The 20,678-nt window shown below is 52.6% G+C and overlaps 1 long non-coding RNA gene across 2 annotated transcripts in view; it reads right to left on the bottom strand.

The window, feature by feature from the left end:
• LOC109026185 (uncharacterized) overlaps positions 1-20,678 on the bottom strand; it is a 95,865-nt gene that overhangs the window by 47,827 nt on the left and 27,360 nt on the right. The window contains exon 2 of one of the 2 annotated variants that reach the window (XR_008677957.2): positions 10,491-10,594. The exons of the other annotated variant lie outside the window; for it this stretch is intronic. This is a non-coding gene — a long non-coding RNA (uncharacterized lncRNA). The remainder of the gene's footprint in view (positions 1-10,490; positions 10,595-20,678) is intronic. 2 annotated transcript variants of the gene reach the window in all.

Raw genomic sequence — 20,678 nt, 5'->3', positions numbered from 1 at the left:
TGATCAGCCCATAAATGCCCAGGGGATGCTGGGGCTAGGCCAGTATTTGAATATGAAAGGGTGAGAAACCGAGCAGCATTCTGGGGTCTGGGGGCGGGGAGGGAGTGTGGCTGTGCACAGCCAGCCTGGGTGCAGGCAACACAGCATGCACGCCTTGCACACAGACACATAAAAACACACACATGCACGCAAAGACACATACACACAGTCATGCAAATACATGCAAAGGCAAATACAAACTCACAAGCACCACAAACAGACGCATACACACACAAAGGCATACATGCATGCATGTGACAGGCACACACACAAATACAACTCCCTTTCGCCCTCGCAGCTGCACAGAAACAGCAGTAAGACCAGAGTAATGGACATGCATTGAGCACACCGCCTGAATGGCACTCCAGCCACAGCCTCAGGTGTTCAAGAAATTTTTAATAAAGATTTCTTTTTTTTCTTTTTTGTGAGACAGAGTCTCGCTCTGTCACCCAGGCTGGAGTGCAGTGGTGCGATCTCGGCTCACTGCAATCTCCACCTCCCATGTTCAAGTGATTCTCATGCCTCTGTCTCCCAAGTAACTGGGATTACAGGCATGTGCCACCACACCCGGCTAAATTTTTTTGTATTTTAGTAGAGACAGGGTTTCACCATGTTGGCCAGGTGGGTCTCGAACTCCTGACCTCAAGTGGTCCGCCCGCCTCCACCTCCCAAAGTACTGGGATTACAGGCATGAGCCACTGCGCCTGGCAAAAGATTTCTTTTATATCTCAAATTCATTTCTTGAGTCCTACTCTCATAGAAATTTAATCTTGGCCAGTCTGGTATGCCCACCTTTCCCCCAGAGCACCTGAGGTGGGAGCCATTCAGTCTGGCCTGGTCTGCTGAGTACCCCACAGGCCACCAGGCCGTCAGCCCTGCAACTCTCCTGCATGTGCCTACAGCTCCCGTGTGCCCCTCCAGGTCCCTCTGATCCTCCAGTGCCCCACCCAGGGAAGCTCTCCACCAGCCACCACTCCCATGGAGTGGCAGAGCAAGACCTGCCTGCTATCAGAGCCCACAGCCCGCCTGAGCACCCAGAGCCCAGCCAGCTTCCCCCTGAGCCTCCTTCCTCGTCTCCACCACCCCCAAGTGTGGGAAACCTCCCTGTGAGCTGGAGCAGGCAGGGAGGAGACTGGGGAGACTCGGACTCCAGGCTCACCACAGTCTACGGCAGAAGAGCACAGTGGTGAAGAATCCAGGCCCCCGAAAGTCACCACCCTCTGACATCGCTAGCTGTGTGCCCCTGGGCAACACACATAACCTCTCTGTGCCTCGGTTCTCTCATCTGTGAAATGGAAATAATGAGAGCACCTGCCTCATGGACTGGCCTTAAGATTCCAGGAGAGCACGTGTGCACAGCAGTGGGAACAGTGCTCAGCACCTGGTGAACCCTCACTACCTTTTTAAAGACCTCCTCTGGGATTTTCCATTCCCATTGGGTCTAGGTTTTCGAAACCAAAAGCTAAGAAGAAGCTGGTTCACTGAATTGATGGAAAAAAGGAAAAGGCAAAAAGGGACCAAGGGGTAGCATAAGCTATTTGGGGAAAAAGAACTATTCATTAATATTTCAAAATAGAAGCCCTCCAACTCTTCTACTGTAGCCAACAGCATGCTAAGTTCTCTGTAAGCAGCTTCTTTAAGCCTCCTAGAAAATTCATGGGGTCAGTACTGTCCATCACTACCTCTGCTTTGGAGATGAGGCCCAGATGGGTGGCACACCTGACCCCAGGACCAGGGTCAGAGTTGGGAGTTAGACTCAGCCCTGAAGCCACTTGCCCAGGGCCACACAGCCAGGCTTTGGCTGAGCCTGGCCTGGAGCCCAGTTCAGAGCTGGGACACTGGACCACCAGCGTCATAGCACATAGGTATCTGGGCGTTGACCCTGGCCATGAGAACTCAAATGTCCCAGGAGTCTTGTTCAGTCATATGTTTCTCTTTTACTGATATAAAAGGTGCTTTAGAAGCCTCTGTTGTTCACTCCAAATTTCTGTAGGATTGTTCTGGGGTAGGGGGAGAATGGAGGGCAGAGCCAGGACTAATGGGAGGAGGGGACTGATCACAGGAGGAAAATCAGAGCTCCCTATGAGGAGCACCTCCTCCCAGTCAGGAGGCCAAAGAAAGGGACAGGTATCCAGGAGGGAGTGAGCTTCCCATCAGGGGAAGTATGCAAGCCAGGTTGGAGGAGCAGCTGGTGGGGCTGCAGAGGGGATCCGGGGACTCTGCCTGGTAAAAACATTCAGGAGAATCTCCCACAAGGCCCCATAATCAGGCTTCCCAGACTGAGTAAGAAGCCAACCTGCTTGCTAAAATTAACCACTCATTTGTGGTTCCCAGAAGACCTTCCATACCTAAACATGCTAGGCTACTTGTCTTGGGACGTCGTGAGGGAGATTCCCCTGGGCTGTACTGCACAGCTTCCAATTCCCAGAGTAGAAGGCAGAGACCATGGTTGTCCATAAATCTCCACATTCTCCTTTTTCTGAACAATAAGGAACCCTCTACCAGTTTTCTGGGATCATGATGCCCCACCATCCCCCAGGAGATTGCATCTCCCAGCCTCCCTTGGGGCTAGACATGGACATTGGAGGAAGTCCTGGCCAATGGGAGGTGAGCCAAAGAGGCGCATGCCACTTCCAGGTGTACCTGTAAAAAAAAACCGTGCCTTCCCCATGTCCCCTCCTTTCCCAGCTGGCTGAGGGGAGGCGAGCACAGGAGCAGCCACCTTGAACTCAGAGACAGAGGTCTTGATACCAGAGTCCCCTCCTAGCCCTGAAACACCTTACTAGATCATAAAGTGAAAGAAATAACCTGTTCTCAACCTTGCCGTGTCTCCTATCTTGACCCTTTTGGTTAAGCCGCTGTGTTTGGGGGTCTCCTCATCACAGCAGCTAAGACTATACCCTATGTGATACCAAGAAGGATGCACAGGGGCGCCAGTGGACATAAGCTTTAGAAATCCAGGAAAGGTTGAGCCTCTGTTTCCATCCCCAGCTCAGGAACAGGCACGGAGAAGGGGTCTAGAGACAGTGGTGGAAGCAGTAGGAAGAACGAGAAAGCAGATCTCTCCTGGGCCCCAGACCAGCATATCCAAATGCCTGTCTCCCTCTCCCCTTGAAGCAAGGCGAATCTTGTGTGTTCCAGACTGAACTGCAAGTTTGTTCATGCTTTGGTCTTCCCTATCACAGTAAATGGCACCCCTAGCCACTTAGGGGTCCAGGCCAGAATCCTAGGGGGTCACCTTTGTCTCTCTCATCCCCTCCACCCTCCTCAAGTTATCACCAAGTCTTGATTTTACTTCTTAAATTTCTTCCAACCCATGGCTTCCCACTAGTTTCACCACCGTGTGTCCCAGCCTCAGCCACCACTGGTCTCCCTGCCTTCACCTTCACCCACTACAGTCTCTCGTGCACTCAGCAGCAAGAGCGACCTTTTTAAAACATCATCAGAGAATGTCCCTCCCTGCCCTCAACCTCCCGTGGCTTCCAATTCACTCGGAGGGAACCCTGCCTGGTCTGGCTGTGTTACCCTTGACCATGCATCTCCCTCACTGGATGTGCTTCTTCCACCGGGCCTGCACTTGGTCCTCAAACACAGGCAGTGCACTCCCTCAGGGTTGCAGCCTTAGCCCAGCCAGGCCTTCCCCCAGGACCACTCTCGTCTCCACTCTGCTCATCTGACCTCTCCCTGCAGGATGGCACTAAGGGTGGCTTGGACCCACCCAGCTCTCTCATGCCATTCTTACTTGAAGTTTTAAGAATCGCTGTAGAATGCGCTGGGGATGCAACATCCGGGGATAAGAAGGACCTGGCCAGAACACCCTGGGCTCTGTTCCTGTCCCTCCTAGAGCAGGATGTCCTACAGAGATTTAGCTCAGCAAGTTGTATTGTCCCAGGGATATGAAACCCAGGGCCAACTGCTTTCCAGAGCCCTTCAGCTGCAGTGCAAATGGGGCACATGCAGACAAGACTCCATCCACCCAGGGCAGCTTTCCCGAGCCTGGGGGACCAGCTCACCCTGAATCCTAGGCTCTGCTGTCCCTTGCTACCTATCTCTAATTAACAAGTCTGGTTTGTGTAACATAGGTGAGTGTTGTCTCACTGGACTCATGCAAGTGATAAATTAACACAACTCAAAGTGCAGTGGGCGAGGTGTTTAGAGTCCTCCCCTGGGATTGAATGGTGCACAGTGACCCTGCTTCACACTCCCCAACCTCCCTGTTTGAGCTAGTGTCGCCTGCACCAGAAGACTCCCTGGCCCTGCTCTGCACCTCTCTCCCCGACCTACAGCAAGTCTCCGGTTACTGTCTCTCTCTGCACCATTTCACTATCTTCATAGCCCTCCCCACACCTCCAGAGGTTGTAACTTCTTGTGTGTGTGTGTGTACCTGCGTGTGCATGCGTGTGTGTGTGCGTGTGTGTGTGCATGCATGTGTGTGTGTGACATCTGGTCTCCTCCCAAGACTGTCTGCCCCAGGAGGGCAGAATCATGGTCGATTTGGCTCAGCGGTGTGTCTCCAACACACGGCCCTGGGCCTGACACATTGTAGGGGCTCTGTATATGTTTGAGGATGAAAAACAGAAATATTGGCCCTGCCAAAAATCATGTTGAAATTAATCCCCAATATGGCAGTATTGAGAGATGGGGCCTTTAAGAGGTGATTGGGCCCTGAGAGCTCTGTCCTCAGGAGTAGATGAATCTACTCATGGATTAATGAGTTAATGGCTTAATGGGTTATCATAGGGGTGGGACAAGTGGCTTTCTAAGAAGAGAAAGAGAGACCTGAGCTGGCACACTCAGCCTCCTCACCATATGATGCCTTGCACCACTCTGGGACTCTGCAGAGAGCCCCCAGCAGCAAGAAGGCCCTCGCTAGATGCAGCCCCTTGACCTTGGACTTCTCAGCCTCAAGAACTGTAGGAAATAAATTCCTTTTCTTTATAAATTGACCAGTTTCAGATATTCTGTTATAAGCAACAAAAAATGGACAAAGACAACTCTGTTTCCATGCTTTGCCAGATAGGGTTTTGGCCTTCCCTGGAGGTTGGCAGGCCAGGGCTGGGGCAGCTGCTTGTGGCTGTCATCTAGATCACAGGCTCTTTCCAGCTCCTGGTCCTCCATCCTTAGTATGTGGCTTTCATCCTCATGCGGGCAGCGAGAAGATGGGAGGGTAGAGAGGGAAAGGCCTGTGCCAGCCTTTTTAGGAAACAATAGCCTTTTAGGAACCCACCAAGCACAGTGTCACATCCCTCTAGACAGAACTGGGTCTGGTGGCCACCTGTAGCTAGAAGGGCATCTGGGGAAGGAGCTTCAAGGACATATCATTCCTCTGAACTAAACTGGTGTCTGTTAGGAAGAAGGAAGGAGGGGAATGGATGCAGGGTAGATCAGCAGCAGCAATAGCTGCCACAACTGCCCAAACCTTTCTCTCTGCCCAAGCCAGAGCCATTTCTGGGTGATCGTAACTAAGATCCACATGGGGGGATCTCGATCCACCTGAGGGTACTGGGAATCTTCCCTGAGGAAGTGACATTTGAGGTAAGATCTGAAGGATACTAGGGGTGACCCTGACAACACAGTGCAAGAGGAGAATTCCAGGCAGAAGGAACAGAAGGGAAATGCTGAGGGAGAAGACAGCGTGGGATATTTGAAGGAGAGAAAGCAAGCCAGCATAACCAGAGAACAGACAACAAGAGGGAGAGGGCAAGAAGAAAGGGCTGGAAAGATAGGAGAGGGCTGGCACTGGGCCCTGTGGGCTGCAATAAGGGTTTGTAACTGCTCTATGAGCAACAGGACCAGCCACAAGTTTTCCACAGAAGATTAACAAGACTTTTAAAGAGCATCCAGGCTTGGAGGGGGCCAAGAGAAGTGTGTATGCGTCAAAATAAATTAATCCTGTAACAAAGATCCCCCAGATCACAGTGGATTGAAACTCCAAAGGTTTATTTCTCACTCATGTCACATCCAATGCAGGGTGGCCCAGGGGCTCAGCTCCACAAAGTCATTCAGGGATCTAGGTTCCTCCCATTTTGTGCACCTCCATCTTTGACATGTGGCTACCAAGTTTACCTTGGCATCCTCCAGCTGGCAAATGAAAACAGAGAACATGGGGAGGAGAATGCAGGGTTTTGGAGGCCAGGCCTGGAGGTGGTGTGTGTCCCTTCTGCTCACATTGCTTTGGCCATAATTCAATCACATGACCCCTGCTAACTGCTAGGAGCAGGGAATGTGGCCTCATGCAGTACCCAGGAGGAAAGGAGGTGACATGGATATTGCTCTCCACTAGCAGTCTCTGCCACAGTCCACCTTTGCCACCACATACCCATGAGGCCCTCCTTCCCACACATAGATAAAGCTCATCCTCTCCCCAAGGGATACAACCCAAAACTCATCCAGCCACCGCATGGTCTGGTGGCCTGTGAACTATAGAGAAAATGTGTTCATCATCCCCTTACACTCACACGTGCATACACACATACACATACACACACACACACACAGTGTGATGGTGAGGCAGGGATAAGATAACCTCAGTAAAAACTCCCATTCCGAAGAGAAAGGAATGGCAACCACTCAACGGCAAGCAGTCCATTGTGCAGAGTCCATTGCACACGGGCAGGGACTGAGAGATTTCTCTACCCTGGCGGCCAAGGGTGTCCCCTGACTAGACTCTGGCTCTGCTCTCTTAGAAAACCCCTTGTCGGAACATCACACACCAGGGACTGTTGTAGGGTGGGGGGAGCGGGGAGGGATAGCATTAGGAGATATACCTAATGCTAAATGATGAGTTAATGGGTGCAGCACACCAACATGGCACATGCATACATATGTAACAAACCTGCACGTTGTGCACATGTACCCTAAAACTTAAAGTATAATAATAATAATAATAATAATAATAATAATAATAATAATAATAATAAAAAGAAAACCTCTTGTCCAGCTGGGCGCAGTGGCTCATACCTGCAATCCTAGCACTTTGGGAGGCTGAAGCAGATGGGTCATTTGCAGCCAGGAGTTCGAGACCAGCCTGGCCAATACATGGTGAAACCCCGTCTGTACTAAAAATATAAAAATTAGCTGGGGTTGGTGGTGTGCACCTGTAATCCCAGCCACTCGGGAGGCTGAGGCAAGAGAATCACTTGAACCCAGGAGGCGGAGGTTGCAGTGAACCGAGATCGAGCCACTGCACTCCAGCCTGAGTGACAAAGGGAGACTCTATCTCAAAAAAAGTAATAAAATAAAATAAAATTTTCTCCATTCCCCCCTGACCCGAGTTCACCCTTTATGAGCTCTTCCTTGTTAATTTTCCTCCACGGCAGCCTCTGATGTGGGAGTGCAGTGGAGTTCCCTCCTCAGATGCCACAGAATTTTCGGAACCTACTTCCTGCTTGTGGATAGTAGGGGACCCCAAGGGTACTTTAAGTTTCAGTCAAAGACTCTTCTTAGTCCAGGATCATTGTGTCCTTATCAGTGCAATTCCCTCCATAGCTAACTTTCTGATCTATTCGCCTCCTGTCAGTCCTATGTGCCAGGCAATGATCATACCCGTGGTTCTTTCCTAGGCTTAATTGTCCAGCCCCATTTATTTTTTCCCTGCTTCCTTGCCTTTTCCTCCCAACATAATAACGACAATCTCAAGGCTATGTAATTGAGTGGAAATGTCACATCCTTCTTCTAATCTTCACTGCAGTCTGAAGTGTCTCTCACTCTTATTGCCTACTGTTTCAGTTCCAGATGTGCTTAATTTTCCAACCCTGAAAAGCCCCTCTTTCTGTTCCCTTTTGTTTCTGTTTCAAACCAGCTGTGACTCTCCTGAGCTCATCTCTTTCCTGTAAGACCTTGCCAAATGCAGCTCATGGTAGCCAAGACACACTAATCTGTTAATTCCTTCCAACCATTTCCCCTGGAGCTACAGGCTCAATGCTGGTATGCTCTGTCTTCCCAGCTATCATAAGCAACTGTTCTCCCAAATACTTTGCCACTTCATAACGTGGACTGCCATATTACACAGCCTCTAATATCAATTTCCACACTGTCACTCCACAGCCAATGCCACACTTTACAGGTTCTTCTGGTAATGCCCATTTCAGATTACCAATTTTTGTATTGGTTGGAGACAGCTAACAGCCCCAAATCTCAGCAGCTCATCACCATGAAGGTCTATTTCTCGCTCTTGTTGTAGTTCAAGGAGGCTTGGCCAAGGGGCTCAGCTTCACGCAGTCACTCCAGGACTGAGATTCCTTCCATGTTGTGCACCAGTGTCTTCACTGTGCGGCTTGGAGGGCACCCTGGCATCTTCCAGCCAGTGAGTGGAGACAGACTGTCTGCAGGAGGAGGTCGCCTTTTCTGGGCCAGACCTCAAAATGGCAGGCATTACTTCCATCCACAGCCCAGGGGCCAGAACTCAGTCCCTAACTGCAGGTCAGCCTGAGGGATGTGCTTATCTGTGTGCCCAGGAAGAATGGCAGCACCCCAGATTTCAGATCTGGGGTCTAGCAGGTGCCCACAGGGGCCTTAGTTCGTGCTCCTTTGCCTGGATGCCTCCATTCTGCCTAGAGCACGCCTTCACAGCCTCCAGGGTTCTGATCCATGGGTGACACTTCCCTCCCCCAGGCAGGAGGGGAGGAGAACAGGTGCAGGGTAGATCAGCAGCAGCAGCTGCCACAACCACCCAAACCTTTCTCTCTGCCCAAACCAGAGCCACTTTTGGGTGATTGTAACTAAGATCCACAATTGATATGGGGGGACCCTAACCACCCCATATCCACCCCAGGCAGAAATGGCAAGTCCCTGCTCTGTGCCTGCCCTGTAGTCTACACAGGCCTCTTCCCAGCACTCCTCGATGAGGATGGCAATGGTCCCCTTAACTGACGTCCAGAGCTCAGGATACAATAACAACATCTGACTCAGATCCACGTGCCCAGAGTGGCACAGCACGAAGCCTGGCATGGAAGAGACACCCATTAGTGTCTGTGAAAAACCAAATGTCAGCCAGGACATTGGCTCCGAGTGACAGGTGGCTTCCATTAGTTATACTTCCTGCCAGCTTGGAAAATGTATCTGACATCTCTTGTCTCCCACCTCACATGTGCTGGGCCATGCCTGCCCTCCAGCTGTGTCTGCAACAACCAGTTCTGCATAGGATCAACCTAGAGTGCCTCACATCCCAGCCCTGATGATCTCTCATGGGCCTGCTGAAGCCACCACATGGGACAGGGTACTTTCCCCCAGAGCCATGCTGACACATGGGCAAACCAGAAGTGCGGGGAGGGAAGGGACGCTCCACTCCATAAGGACTTAACCTCCACCCTGGGAGGACAATCCAGAGGCACCTGACACACTCCACAGAGGGCCCCCAGCAGGCTTGAGCCCTCATTGCCCACAGCAGTGACTGGCTCAATAATGCCCCCTTGTACTGGCTTTGGGGGCTTCCATCTCACTCCCCTCAATCCTCCTTGTCCTTGGGATTGTGCCTCAAAATAAACTGCCAAGTCCTAAACCCTTGCCTCAGGCTCTGTGTTTAGCTGGGAGCCCAGGCTAAAAAACACATTTTTTAAGCTGACAAGAAGTATAACCAACAGAAGCCACCTGCTGCTCAGAGCCAGTGTCCTGACCGACATCCGGTTTTTGACTGACACCAATCAGTGCCTCTTCCGTGCCAGGCTCCGTGCTGTGACAGGCTGGGAACATGGAGATGAGTCAGATGTTGTTCTTGCACCCTGAGCAAGACTGGTTACTTTTGCCAGACTGGAGGGCCCCTAAGCCCCCAGAAACCTGGCCTGTTCAGAGAAAACCCGACACTTGAGTGTGCTGCTCCTGGAAAGACAGCTGCCTCCCCTGGTACCCCCGACCCAGTCCAACCCAGCTGGCATCAGCCTAGTTGACTTCCAACGTCCTTTTCATCCTGAAACTCCCTGCCATGGGGACTATGGCATGTGTCCATCACACAGGAGGAGAGGACCAAATCCTCAGCTTGTCAGGCAAGGCTCCCAGAACCAAGCTCTCCCCCACCCACTGTCTTACATCTTCCTTCCCTCCTCAGTGTTCCCACCAACACCCACATGACAATTTCCACTGCTTTGGGTGCATTGTGTCACCCTCCAAAATCCACATACTGAGGTCCTAACCCCCAGTATCTCAGAATGGAAACTATATCTCAAACAGGCCTTAAAGAGGTAATTATGGTGAAATGAGGTCCTTAGGGTGGGCCCTAATCCAAGCTGATTGGTGTTCTTATAAGAAGAGGAGATTAGAACACAGACGCCCAGAGGAAAGACCGTGTGAGGACCCGGGGAGAAGACGGTATCTACAAGCAAGGAGAGAGGCTGCAGGAGAAAGCAACCCTTTCTCTTGTTTAAGGTCCCCTGTTGGTGGTTCTTTGTGATAGTGAATACATCCCCTCCACACCTCCGTCCTCACCCTGGAATGCCTTCTCCCCCCGCTCAGCTCACCAGGTCCTGTGCCTCTCTGGGCCTTCACACACTGTCACTTTCAGGAGCCCATGTCTTGCTGGAGCCCTTCCCTGGCCATGAAGCAAGTGACTTCCCTTCTTCATCTGTGGAATAGGACAACCACGTCTCACTCATGGGAGAACGCACCATAACATACATAAAGCACCTCGTGGTGCTCACAAAAGTCGAAGATTTTCATCTCAACAGCTCTGCTTAGAGAACATTCTGGCTGACTGAGCTAGAATCTGCTCCCCACCCCATTGAGCCCTGTGTCTGCCTGCATGCCCTGTCCTGGGGCAGCCTGCAGAAGCCAGGGCTTAGCCACAGACCCCCTACCTCCCACAAAGCTCAGCAGCCGCAGACCCTCCCTTCTGACAACAAACAGCACAATTTTGAGACCTTTTATCCTGTTAAGTCAGGCCCTAGAGACAACACATTCACTGTGTCAGCTGGCCCATTTTGGGAGAATCCAGAAAAATTACTGAATATGCAAAAAGAATGCAAATGAGCTGCTTCTGAGCCCAAAGTGCTCCCTTTGGCATTCTTTAAGGGCCTGCTTTAGCGAGTAGATATAAATGCCTGTAAGTGGCACAGAGCAGCTGTTGGCATGGAAACGGGGCTTCCACGGTGCTTAAGGAGACTTCAAATCAGCCCTGGAACCTACTATGCTAAACATCCTCTCCCCCTGCAATCTTGTTCACACTCAAGAGTTCCCACTTCAGCTGGAGAGAGGGTGAGCGTGGCTTCAGATGGTGAGTGCTGAGTCGAGATTCAAGAGATTTGCCCCAAAACGGACACAAGCTTTAAAGTCACAAAGACCTAAGTTTAAACCTTGGCTCCCAAAATGCCCAGCGGTGAGACTGTGGATGGATTGCCAGATGCCTCTGAGTCTTCGTTCCTCACTGTAAAATGGCTAAGTTGTGGGGGAGCTGTCCTGAGGATGCAACCAGTTAGAGGGGTCCTTACGACCCCACCCAGCCCTGGGCAGAGGCTGCCAGGGGCTCTCACGCGCCCAGAGCAAGGCCCAGGACATGTGAACACTCAACATTCCGTCCTCCCTCCACACCAGGAGGAAGGAAGAAACTTCTCTCAAGTCGATCCATACATCTTTTGGGCTATTTTTATTTGTGTTCCGGGTGAAATAAAACAAGTTAAAGCACAGCATGAAATCTGAAGATTCCACCTTAAGGGGAAAAAAATCAACCTTTGCAATAACAAATAGTTGGAGCTGGTGCACTACTTGGGTGAAATTGTTACCCCTCGAGACAAGTCTAAACTCTTCAGCGTTATGAAAAGTCTGAGGGTTGCTTTGCCACTGAAAATTTATGGCCCCCAAATCATTTCTAAAAGACAGCACACATTCCCAACTGAGGGTTTCCTTCTGGTACAACCAGCTCCCTTCTCTGGGCGAGCTGGGGAGGCCCTTGGCTGCCACATTTGGGGACACGAGGCAGTTGGTGCATTTCTGTCTGAGGTGTCTGCTCTGTGGGGCCCCACACAAAACCCAGCACATAGTAAACGCTTAACAAATATTCTGTCTTTGTGTATTTCTGCCTAGTGGCAGCACCGATAGATGGATTGGGAGGGTTCCCTCTCCCTAGAATGCCCTTGCCACCCCTCCCCCTACCAGACACACAAATAGAACCTCAGCTCTGGCTGTACGCTCACCACTCACCAGCAGGGGACTGAAGGCAGTTGCCCCCATACCCCTCCTCTAAGGAACACATTCACCCTTGAAGATGAAGAACCAGAACTTGCCTACACTGAAGGAAACTTCTAGACCAAGTGGTTCATCCCTGAGTTTTATGGATGTGGAAACCAAGGCTTCAGGGGTGCAAGGGAATCTACCAGGGCCACATGGAGGTGAAGCTGAGACCCAAAGTCCTGGCTGACTCACCTGGGCAGGGACAGCTTCACATCCAGGGTGGGCAGGTTTAAAGACCCAGACCCGCCCTCCCCTGGCACTGGTCTGTCCATGGGCCCCGGAACCTCTGAGGAGAGGCGCCAGGTGACTGCATACTTTTGCATCTCTGTTGACTTTGGAGAGCAGAGGTGCCCCCAGCTCAAGAGCCTCCATGGGTCCCATCCCCACCGTGTGGTCGGAGGGCATTGGTGGCTTCCTCTGCCCTCTGCCAGCCACCCTGCCACCCCTGCGCCCCCTCCCAGATGAGCTGCGGTCTGACCAGCTCCTCTTTGTCCCCCTTCAGGCAGGGTCATTCTCACACTATCCCCCTTTCCTGGCCTCCCAGCAGCTCTCTCAGTGCCCAGCCTCCCTCCTCAATGGCACCTCTTTGGGTCTCTGATTTCCCAGGGTTCTACTTGCTGGTCCCTCTGGCTTCACAGCCTGAGCTGCTCCCCTTAGCCCACTGCCTCCATCTGATGCCATGCAGGAGGGCAGGGCAGAGCTCTCCTTCCTCTGTCCCCACCGAGCTCAACAGCAGTCAGCCATGACGCCTCCTGAGCACAGACGAAATGCCAAGAGGCCTGTGCTGAGCCCGCTCCAGGCATCACATACTTTAGTCCACTCCGAGGCTCAGAGAAGCTAAGTGACTTGCCCAAGGTCACACGGCAGGTGAGAAACAGAGCAGGGAGTCCAAGAAGGTTAGTTCAGACGAGCTGGGAGTCACAAACACAGGCAGCTTAGGGGCCAGGCAGAGCACATTAATGAGGGCCCTGGCTCAAAAGGGGTGTGGTGTGGGAGACACGTCCTCCTCCTTAGTGGGGCAATGCCCCCAGCTCCAGCCTGAGGTTAGCAGCTTGGGATCACCAGTACAACCAAAGTTTCTAATTCTTCAAGAGAAGGTGGAAACCCAAATTTGTATGGGAAACCTCCTACATTTGAACGTCAACACCTGCCCTGATGTTTTATGTAACACAGGACAAGGAAAATACATCTGCAGGCCTGACCCAAGCACCACAGCTGCCAGTATGGGGCTTGGCGTTCTTTCCAAATAACAGTTTCAGAGCATGAATGTACAGCCCCTTTTTACAGACAAGGAAACTGAGGCCCAGAGATGGGGAAGGTGGCTGTGGTTACATGGGGCTCAGTGGCAAAGCCCAGCCAGCCCGTCCTTCAGCAAAAGGGATGAAAAACAGCAGACAAATGTTGCCTGGCTCCCATCCCTGTGTGCACAGGACCTGGGGCCGTTTCAGGCAGAGACTAGCGACGGGGCTAGAGGCCTCTCTGGGTGATTAGGAGGCGGGCCTAATGTCTCTGGGCCTCAATTAACCCACCTGCAAAATAGGGAAAGAAAAAAATATGAATTCTTCCCTTCATTTCTGACTTTGTGAAGATGATAAAGGAATCATGGGTAGAAGAAATACGTAAGCAAACCTAAAATCAGGAGAAGTAACAGGTCCCTCCGTGTCCTGATCAGAGCTTCCTAGACTAAGAAATTAGAACAGGTTTCTGGGTGTCACAGCCCTTGGCATTTAAAACAGGCCATGGAGGTAAATCTTGTCCTCTCAGGGGCTGGGAGCTAGGACCACATTTTACAGATGAGAGGATGGAGGCTTGGCAAGGCTTGGTGCGTGTCCATAAACCCAGGACCCGAGGCCTCTCCGGGGGACCAGGAGACGGACCCCCGAGCTCAGCAGGCTGTCACCCCAGTGTGGCTGCACTCACTGCTCCCTTTGAAGTTCAAAGAATGGGCCTCACCCCTCCAAAGCAGGCAGTAAATCAAGCAGGAGAAAGGAAACTGTCCATCCCGGCTGAGTTATGGCAGCCACGGCGAGACAGCCCCCACCCTCCGGGACTGCCGGCCCCACCCTTACCTGCCCCCGCTCACCCTCTCCTGCCCCCTCTGCCCTGGCCCATCTCCTCTACCCCCACCTCTGGCTCCCAGGGTGTCTGGCCGGAGGCTTCTGCAGGACTCTCCCTCCAACCCCATCTACCCCTAAGGCAGTCTGGAGGCCCCTCCACGCCTTCTCTATCAGAGAGTGGTTTGGCCAGTGCTTGCATACCTCCTGTGATGGGAAGCTCTCTCTCATGCCCAGACAGCTTTGACCTGGACAAAGCTCTCCCTTCGTGGGTTTGGAGCAGCTCCCCAGTGCTCTCCCATCTCACCCCCATGGGCCGGCCCTACACTCTTGGTCACAGGCCCCTCTCCTCCCCCAGCCCAATACAGCCCTGCAGAGATGGGGGGACAAACACTGCAGTCACCTCAGGTGGCTCTCGGTGTCCCAGGCTACCCAGGGAGGCAGACAGCGCCCTGCCACAGGGGCCTGAGGGTTCTGGTGAAAACTCCAGAGTGAAGGTGCATGTGAATGATTTGCACTTGGAATTGCGTAAACTCGTGTGTGAAATGCATGGGTCGGAGCAGCAGGGTGTGCACCTGAGGGAGCTCAGCCAGTGTGCAGCTGTGTGTGACCCCAGCCTCTAAGGATGCGGCCATGAGGCAGTGCATGAGTGAGTGTGCATGCTCATGAGTGTGACTGTGCAGTGTGTGCACAGGGGGCCAGTGGGGCAACAGGGGAGCCCAGGGTGCGGCCCAGTGAGGAAGCATGAGTATGGGAGGCTGTGAGCCTCCGAGCATGTGTGAGAACATGGGACTGTGTTGAGAGTGTGTGTGTGAGTGTGAGTATATGAGAGTTGTGTGGGTGTGAGGATGTGAGGGTTGTGAGAGAATGTGGGATGAGAGTTGTGAGTGTGTGAGAGTGTATGTGAGAGTGTGTGTGTGAGAGTGTGAGTCTGTGTGTGTGAGAGCTGTGTGGGTGTATGCACCTGTGTATGAGGGTTGTGAGAATGTGGGTGTGAGAGTGGTGAGTGTGGGTGTGGGTATGTGAGTGTGTGTCAGAGTGTGTGTGAGAATTGTGTGGGTGTGAGGGTTGTGAGATAGACTGGATGTGAGTTGTGAGTGTGTGTGGGGTGTGAGTGTGTGTGTGAGAGTTGTGTGGGTGTGAGGGTTGTGTGTGTGAGAGAGAGTTGTGGGGTGTGTGTGTGAGTGAGAGTTGTGGGGGGGGTGTGTGTGAGTGTGTGAGAGTTGTGTGGGTGTGAGGGCTGTGAGATAGACTCTGGATGTGAGTGTGGGTCTGAGTGTGTGAGTGTGTGTGTGACAGTGTGTGAGAGTTGTGTGTGTGTGAGGGTTGTGAGATGAACTCTGGATGAGTTGTGTGTGGGGGGTGTAAGTGTGTGTGTGAGACAGTGTGAGAATTGTGTTGGTGTGAGGGTTGTGAGATGGACTCTGGATGTGAGTTATGAGTGTGGGTGTGGGTGTGTGTGTGAGTTGTGTGGATGTGTGTGCCTGTGTGTGAGGGTTATGAGAGAGAATGTGGGTTTGAGTTGCGAGTATGTTTTGTGGGTGAGTGTGTGTGACAAGGAGGTTGCTGGCTGAGGTGGGCTGCCTGCCCCAGCCCGGTGGGACAGCCCTGGGCCGGTGGCAGGAACAGTGCTGAGCTCCTCCCTGGATGCGATCTGAGGAGAGGTGGCAGGGAAGAGGTGAGGCACTGGCCGCGAGTCTCAGGGTTGGGGGTGCTCAGCCACCCCAGGGCCCTCCTCTCCTACTCAGGGCCTCCTGGGGCAGAGGGAGGGGGCTGGCTCCTGACTCACCCAGGGTCCCCGGGTTCCTAGGCTGGGGCAGCAGCCGAGGGGGCTGGTATAGTTCCTTCTTTGAGGCCTGACTGCAGGCCCTGGACAGGCCGCTGCCCCTGGCACCCACCTCTGGAGAGAGGATAGCACCTTCCTTCCAGGCTGCCTTGAAGGCCCGGTGCCTTTCTGCTGTAGTCTGGGTCCAGGGCCATCCTTTTCCCTGTGGGGCAGGCCCAGGGGACAGCCGGGGGATGCCCTGCTCCCTCTACACCCTCACCTGCTCAGCTGCAAGTCAGCCAGGGCCCCGAGACAGATGCCTGGGCACTGTCCTGACCAGCCACTCTCTGGCCCCACATCCAACCCACCGCCAAACCCCTAGGTTCTTCTCCATCTCTCAGGGACCCATCCCCAGCTTTTGGTCTCCACCACAACCATCGGGCCAAACCACCACCACCTCCTGCCCGGACCACAGAGCAGCTCCTTCCATGACACATTCCTGTAGACACATGCATGTGGCAGTCCACCGATGTGTACATGTGCACACCCAGGCGCATGCACACACACGCGCACACGCACATACACACACATGCACACTCACACACACATGCACACACACACGTGCACATGCACACACACACACATGCACATACACACACAGACACGGGCCTGAAAGAGGAATTAAGAAATGCCACAAAGCTCAGAGCAGGGAAAGATATTTTCTGCGTAGAGTCCCTGGAAGAGGAAGAGAACCCCTGGCTAGAGCGTCTGTCTCACAGCCCTCTTCTCTGTTCCTGTCTTCCTCTCTCCTGGCTCCTCAGGCCCAGGAGGAGTACCCTTGTGGCCACCAGCCCTGAGTCCTGACGTCCTGCACAATGGGCTCTAGACACTGTGCCCTTTTCTCTGGAAATAGTCCCCTGATTGAATATCTCCCCTCCCCACCCCAGCCCGTGCCCTTCCAGTTCAAGTGGGCCTCTGTTTCCCGCTGTGGTCCTGCACCCGCTTCCAGGCCTTCTGCGAGTCACTCACACACTCCCCTTCCTAGGAGGGCTCCTCTCTGGCCTCGCTTGGGTCAGGTTCCATATCCCCACTAAGCCACCACAGGCCAGGAGTTGGGGGTACTATCTGGCCACAGTCTCCACAAGGCCTGGGGTCAGGGGAGGAGCCAGCAGCCCAGAAACACGCAGCGCACTGTGGCAGGAGTGGACCCCATGCAGCCAAGTTCCCCCAGCCTCCCTCCTGAGCTCAGCCTGGGTGTGCTGGGTCTGGGGTGTTCATGGCACATCCCAAAGAAGATGCAAGGAAGCCACTGGATACAGAAGCCTGGGGTTCAGGACAGAGGTCTGGGCTCCAAGGGTCTCCAGGGTGTGGAAGATTCTATAAATAGTTCCTTGACATAACTTCCCAAATCTGTGTGCCTCTGTTACTGCCACCTGCTCCCAGCAAGTGGAAGCTTTGTGCAGGCAAAGGCAGAGAGTCACTTGCCACCTTTGGACATAAAGCAGCAGGCTGCAGTGCCACGCACAGTAGGTGCTCAGTAAAGAGATCCTCACTCGAAGCACAGAAACACAATGTCTGAGCCCAACGGTCTTTAGAGATCAAAGACTCCCAGAGGAAGCTGAAAACTCCGAGGTCCACAGGGGCCCAACAGTTGCCATAAATGAAGGGAATGGGCTAGTGTGGGTCATGGGGAGCTGGAGAGCCCGTGTTCTGGAAGCAGGGACTCCACTGCCAAGAGCCGTTGACCATGGACCTGCAGGGTTGTGGGCCCCAGGTGCACAATGGACTCACATCAATGGCTTCTCCCCTCATCTAAGGCTCTCTTTCTATTGAAAACAAATTGGGGTCTCCAAGAAACTTAGTGGCCCAGCTATGCACAGCACTAGGACAGAAGTCTAGCCCAGGTCCCCAAGGAGTATGGGAGTGGCTGGGCTGGGGAAGGCAGCAGGTGGTGTTGGTGCCAAGCCCAGATCCCCCTTGTCAGGAGGTACACCCATCCCTCAGCCATTGCCAAGGTCTCCACCATTGACTCACAGCCACGCTTTACTGGAGAAGCACCCACAAGCACCTGGAAATACCACGAAGCTTTATGTATCATCCCACCCGCACCCCCAGGGCTGCCTGCAGCTGTTACAATATCCTGTAGGACTGGACTTCAGCTCCGCGGTGCCATTTACCCCCCAGCACCCCTCGTGAGGTCAGGCTGAGTCTAGACTTCTCCTGCACCCTCATGCTTGCTTGGTGTCATCCTCCACCTCACCTGCTTCTCTCCATCAGTAACCACAGGCACCCAACCCCTGTCTCAGGCTCTGCTCCTAGGGAAGCAACCTGAGCAGCGAGGGTGGCAGCGGGAAGACTGGGTGGACACAGCGAACACCTGAGTATACCTGAAAGCGAGAGGAGGGAGACAGATGCGGTGTGTAGAGAAGGAAGCTGCTGGGGAGAGGGGCCCCCTTGCAGCCAAGACCTGCAATCTCCAGGGAAAGTGTCCAAAGACACAAAGTTGATTGACAGTCATTGTCAACGTGGAGGAAAACCAGGGAACTGTCGTTATCACCATCTTCCCTAAGGAATTCCATAGCCAGCCAGTCAAAAAAATTCACTGAGGGCCTGCTGGGTGCTGCAGCTGTGGGGGGCGCATACAGGTGGGTGAAGCCACAGCCTCTTCAGCCTCATGGAGGTGCCCGCCTGCTTCTATCCTTCCTTCCAGCCACCTGTCCTTTCTCTCCAGATCGTCTTTCAGCCCTTACATTCTTCCACATTCTGTTTACAATAGATTTCATGTGTGCTGCACAGCTAAAGTTTCTTGAAACCCTAAGAGAGGAATCGAAGGAAAGAAGCTCTGGAAAAGCCCCAGAGAGGGAGGTACTGAATCAGAATGCAAATCCCAGAGGGCTTCAGAGAGAAGGAGACCCCCCGAGTTGCCCTGAGGGAGGAGCATATGAAGAGTAAAGGGGGATTTGATCTAGGTAAGGGAAAGGCTGTGATTTTTAGCTGGCAGCATCCAATCTCTCCCTTCAAGCCCCCAGATGTCTCTCAGAATCTCCCCTTTGCCATTCTAGGGGTCCTCTTGGCAGAAAGAGGTACTCCCCTCCCACCATGGAAGTCCAAGGCTCCAGCTCCCTGCTTTCTGCCCTATGGCAGCTCCATGCAGGCATGGATATGGGCTGAGCTGGCCAGATGTCCAGCCCAGCACTCTAGGTCTTGAGAGAGCCACCCACAGGCTTCAGAAGACTGAGGAAGGCTGGAGGGAGGCCACATGGTCCCTGCCAGCTCCCCAGAGAGCGCTGCAGACTGGTCCCTTTTTTGTAAACATAATGCCAGATTCAGTGCTGATTGAGCCCCTCACTTTTCTGTCCCTTTGCTCTCTGTAGACATGTATCTGTGAATTACACACAGTATTATTTTGACTGATTTTGCATTTTATACAGAGGTATCAGTTGCACCTTGCTTAGTCAGGCTCAGTGTTGTATTTTTTGAGATTTATCTATGCTGACCTTGGTAGCTCAAGTTCATTCATTTTAATAGCTGTATGGTTATTCCAAAGTATACCTACCACAGAACTGCCCAGATGAGCCACAGATTCAAGCATAATAACAAAAGTGGTTGTTTTTGTTTGTTTGTTTGTTTGTTTGTTTTTTTGAGATGGAGTCTCGCCCTGTCGCCCAGGCTGGAGTGCAGTGGCGCGATCTCAGCTCACTGCAAGCTCCGCCTCCTGGGTTCACGCCATTCTCCTGCCTCAGCCTCCTGAGTAGCTGGGACTACAGGCATCCGCCACCACGCCCAGCTATTTTTTTTGTATTTGTAGAAGAGAAAGGGTTTCATCGTGTTAGCCAAGATGGTCTGGATCTCCTGACCTCGTGATCCGCCTGCCTCAGCCTCCCAAAAATGTTTATGTTTTAAGCAAGCAAGTTTTGGGTTGTTTTGTCATGTAACAATAGCTAACTAATGCAGATGTCTTCGGATTTAGCCGCTACAGACAGAGAAAGCAGGCTTACGTGTCTCTTGGTGCCCACACATGTGAGCAATTCTTAGAAGTGCACTCAGAGTTGGTGTCACAGTGGAGGAGAGTTTGTCCATCATCAGCTAACCTGGATCTTCTGGCCACCTTCTGAACTGACCCCAGTGATTCTGTGCTCTCCCACTATCTCTTCAATGAATTCCCATTTCCTCAAGACAATGAGAAGAACCAACCAGCAGACCTGAACTTGTAAACAATAAATGATGGTTATTTTCTAACTTTGTTTTTAATTATTGTTACTGATTTGGGGGATGTTTTGTTACATGGCAATTGCTGATACAGCTACCTAAATCCAGCTGCAATTGAAAAGCACCCATCAGCCAGGCGCAGTGGCTCATGCCTGTAATCCCAGCACTTTGGGAGGCCGAGGCAGGCAGATCACCTGAGGTAAGCAATTTGAGACCAGCCAGGCCAACATGGCGAAACCCCATCTTTACTAAAAATACAAAAAAATTAGCCAGGGTTGATGGCAGCCGCGTGTAATCCCACCTACTCAGGAGGCTGAGGCAAGAGAATCACTTGGACCTGGGAGGCAGAGGTTGCAGTGAGCTGAGATCACGCCACTGCACTCCAGCCTGGGCTACAGAGTGGGATTTCATCTCAAAAAAAAAAAAAGAAAAGAAAAGAAAAGAAAAACACCCAT

The sequence above is a fragment of the Gorilla gorilla genome, chromosome 2, assembly GCF_029281585.2.
Source record: "Gorilla gorilla gorilla isolate KB3781 chromosome 2, NHGRI_mGorGor1-v2.1_pri, whole genome shotgun sequence".
Taxonomy (NCBI): Eukaryota; Metazoa; Chordata; class Mammalia; order Primates; family Hominidae; genus Gorilla; species Gorilla gorilla.
The sequence above is the reverse complement of the archived record's forward strand: the minus strand, read 5'-3'. Positions and strand labels throughout refer to the sequence as shown.